Below are 4,352 nucleotides of genomic sequence, written 5' to 3'. Positions count from 1 at the left end.
ATGGTGGTGATGGTGGTGCTGATAACAGTGTTGATGGTCATGATGGTGGTGGTCACGGGGATGGTGGTGATGGTGGTGATGATGATGATACTGATAGTCATGGTGGAGGTGGTAGTGGGGACAGTGGTGATGGTAATGATGAAGTGGTAGTGGTGGTGGGTGGTGGTGGTGATGATGATGATGACAGGGTTTACTTTGTGCCACAGAACTCTGATAAGCATGTAAGTGCATTATCTCCTTAAATCTTTCCTACAACTTTGTGAGGGAGTTTCAATGATGATCTCATTTAATAAGATAACAGAAAGACAGAGAGAACAATGTGGAACAAAACTCATAAAAAAAATATCATAAAAAAAGACCAGGTTTACTGGTCTGATAGAGCCTGGCAAGACCCCTGAGACTATGGCCCTTAGTTTCCCTCCAGGTCTGGAAACGAACTCACTCCCATGGCTTCCAGCCAAACAACAGACAGGCATATGGGGGAACATTACATTAGGTAGATACACTCCTTAGAGCGATCAACTGTGGGAGAACAGAAAGGCAGTATTTGCACAGGGAGATAGCTCAAGGGGCAGGAATGCCTAGCAAAGGATGCAGGGAAGAGAACTACGGGGAGGAAGTGGGAAGAGAGCTGTTACATTGTGGGGAAGTGCAGTCAATGTCATGAAACAAGATGTGTATGAACTGCTGTATGGAAAATAAATTTGCTCTGTAAACTTTACCCAAATCACAATAATAATAATAATAATAATAAAGATAACAGAAGGACAGAGAAGGTGAGTGCCTTGAGCAAGGTAACACAGTGAGAACGTGATGGAACTCAGATTTCCATCCAGACCTCCTTACTCCCCTCCTGCCAAGTTCTTTTTTCATTCACTGTGCATTTATTTAGTGCCATTCTGTGCCACTTCTAGGGTAGGGAGACAGGTAATACATATTTTAGACATTGTGGGACAAATGGTCTCTGCCACTGTGATGTGAAAGCAGCCACAGGCAATATGTAAACAAGAGTGGCTGTGTGCCAATAGAACTTTTTTTCACAAAACCAGGTGGCAGGCTACATTTGGCCTAAGGGCCATAGTTTGCTGACCCTGGTCTGGACCCTGGGCTATCAAGCTCTGTTTTGTGCTGTATCAGGGACCAGAGTGGGAAAGCAGGTGAAATCTGATGGGTATCTGCATTTCTATTTGTCACAGATCTGTATCAGCTATGGATTTAAAAGAGGGTTTGGCTATTCGAAACAAAACAAACAAAAAAGACGCAATCTCTGGATAACTCTTCCTGCCTCCCACATGAGAGAAGTAAAGGAATGTCTCTGCCCTTTGAAACTATCTCCTAGGAGATAAAGTTTCTGTAATCCAACTGTATGGTAGGTATACAACATATAGAAATGTTGCTGCCCACAGAAGTTGTGATTTTCCCAACTCCACAGTTGTGTAGCCAGAGGTGGACTTTCCACAAGTCAGAGGTTAGAGAAGGCATCTGATGAGATAAAGGGGTCTAGAGGCCTTCAGGATTGCAATTCTGTGACCCTGTGCAGAGGTCCTGGGGTGTAGAGAGATGGTTGCTCCAGAGGAGGCTGCTGCCATGGCAACTATCCCTTCAAGACACACCCAAGGCTTGCAATCCTAAAACAGACTAGCTCTGGACTTGGCCAGTGTCTCAGCAGAAAGAGCCTCAGCGGTCAGCTCATCCATTTTACATACAGAGACAGCAGCAAGGCGGGAGGCACGACCAAAGCCACCATTGAGTAGAGGCAGAAATGGGGCTCAAATTCAGGTCTCCCTCCCTGTGACCTGCCCCTACAGGGAGAGAGAAAGGAAATTGGGTGCCCCCTTCTGGCCTCCTTTTCCTTCCTTTGATTAATGGGAGCTCCCAGTCCCAAGAGTCATCAAAAAGAAATATAACAGAGGAAGAAAGAAGAAGGAGGAGGTGGAGAGGAGGAGGAGGAGGGAAGAGGGAAGAGGAGGGGGAGGGGAGAGGAGGAAGCAGAGGGACAGGGAGAGGGAAAAGAAAAAGGAGGAGGCGGCAAGAAAACAAGCAGAGAAGAGAAAACCTAGAAGGGATCTGAGGCAAAGCAGGGGGAACCCAGCAAGGGTCAAGGTGCACACATGGTCTCTGCAGTGGGCACCGGGACATCTTGACCTACTGGAATCCATTCTCCCCTCTTGTGGCAACAATCAAGGTCTCAGTCCATGCAGTTAGGACAGGGCTCACTCTGCTCCTATATTCAGGGGCTGACCAACTCTCCCAGCACCTTCCAATCAGATATGACAGCTTTTGGGCATCAATACTTAATCCAGGGATAGGCATGTAACCCAAAACAGAGGTCAATCAGAGTCAATCAGATTCTATCTCTGGACTTTTGTTTGAGCTGCTGGATAGGAGAGGCCCTTTCACCAATAAGGTTGATGAGCTGGTTTGTCAGCCTGACTCTGTTACCACTAGGAAGGGAAATCTTAGATGAGGTTGGCAATCATCTCAGAGGGGAAGAAGAGGGACCCAGCCAGTGCTGTCTCCTCAATGCTTACAACTGGACCTGAGGGGTGTGAGGAAGCCCTGGTTTGCAGCACTTGCCAATTTCCAAGGTGTAAATACTACCACAATGAGTAAAGGTCAAGCTGCCAACATGATGTTGCCAAACACAGAGTTGAGAAGAGGTGTACACAGTCAGCCCTGATGAGCTGGTACAAGTTGACTCCATCACAGTAGATTCAGCCTGTTGACATCATTTAGACCCAGGGTTCCACTGAAGCCTGAAGCCAGAGGTCACTGGACTTTTTTCATTACATGAACGGATACATTCCCTTTTGCTTAAGCCAGTCTGAATTTTAACTTAGTTGCTCACAACTGAAAGACTCAGGACTTACACAGTTCATTTACTTTCTTATTGCATATGCTTCCAATCCAAACCAGCCAATTCTCCCAGTTAAAGACCCTTCTGCTCTCCCACTGCTTGGTCTGGCCTCAAGCTCTGAGGTCTCCTTCTCCCTTCTCATTGTTTAAACTCAGCCAACAACAACAACAGAAAGAACCAAAAAGAGAGGCCTTACCCTTCAAATCAAATTATAGTTTGACTTTGCCAAGAGACCAGAAGAACTGAATGGTGCCCAGTTACCACTACTGAATGCTCTGATCAAAGACTCTATAGAAGGATCCTGATCAAAAGGGGGGAATTGTAGAAGTGAATTTAAAATTCTCATGGAATCTAACCTTTCTGGAGCCACTGAAACTGAATAAACCCCTGAAACTATCGCCTTGAGATAATCTTTAAACCTTAAACAAAAATATCCCCTGAAGTCTTCTTTCAACCAAACAAGAATGTCTGCCTTGAGTATTGTACTCTTTTAAGGAACTATCTATAATAGGATCCAATTTACAAAAGCAACTCAAAAGGTTATACAGGAGCTTAAGGGGAAGTGAGTTTATGTCAATGGGTAAGGAACAATTTGGAAAAGGAGGGTGGAGATGTTGCACAATTTTGAGAATGTAATCATTGTTATTGATTTGTATCTGGAGGGATTGGTGAATTGGTTTATATTTTATTGTGCATATTTTCATCACCATTAAAAAAAATCATAGTTTGAAAATGAATTCAGAACATTAAAAGTCTAACGCTAGTGTTATGAATTGTGTCCCTCTCCAAAAAAAATATATATATATATATGGAAGTTCTAATCTCTGCCCCTTGTACTTGTAAACACAATCTGTTTGGAAATAGGGTTTTCTTTTGTTATTATTTATTATTTATTTTGGTCATTTTGTGGTTTTGAATTTTGTTCCACATTTACCCTCCCACTGTGTCCAGGATCTCCAGTTTTGCTCCCTTTCTGAGCAGTTGGCTGGTAGCCAGGCACCATCTAGTTCTTCTGGTCTTGGTGTCACGAAAGCTGAGGTCTTAGTGGTTCATCTTATCTTTGGATTAATTGTTTCCAAATGACCTTGATTTTGTTCACTCGTCTCTGCTCCAGATGAGAAGAGACCAATAGCTGCATCTTAGATGGCCACTTGAAAGCTTTTAAGAGCCCAGTCACTACTCACCAAAGTAGGATGCACAACAAGATTTTTATGTGCTATGTTGTGCCAAGTGAGCATGATGTCCCTGAAACTATGGTCCCGAGACCACAGGCCTGGTGATTCTCTCTCAAAGTGTTTGGTTTTCTCTGAGAAGCTACTCCAACCTGGTCTTCTGCTGCTTCTGTAATGTATGTGGATAATTTTGTAGCACAAGTGCATATGTAAGATTATCTTCAGCCAAATCTATCCTTGGTCTAGGGACAGTCTTTTGTTATTTCAATAAGGCCATACTGGGGTGAGGTAGGCCTAAAACATTTGATTCTTTTAGATTTCCT

General features: G+C 43.9%; 1 protein-coding gene across 1 annotated transcript in view; it reads right to left on the bottom strand.

Annotated features, from left to right (window-relative positions):
* The window catches only part of MYO18B (myosin XVIIIB), a 368,096-nt gene that overhangs the window by 85,107 nt on the left and 278,637 nt on the right, over positions 1-4,352 (bottom strand). The window lies entirely within an intron of this gene.

The sequence above is a fragment of the Orycteropus afer genome, unplaced genomic scaffold (assembly GCF_000298275.1).
Source record: "Orycteropus afer afer isolate SDZICR_OR568_19922 unplaced genomic scaffold, OryAfe1.0 scaffold00197, whole genome shotgun sequence".
NCBI classification, from domain to species: Eukaryota; Metazoa; Chordata; class Mammalia; order Tubulidentata; family Orycteropodidae; genus Orycteropus; species Orycteropus afer.
The sequence above is the reverse complement of the archived record's forward strand: the minus strand, read 5'-3'. Positions and strand labels throughout refer to the sequence as shown.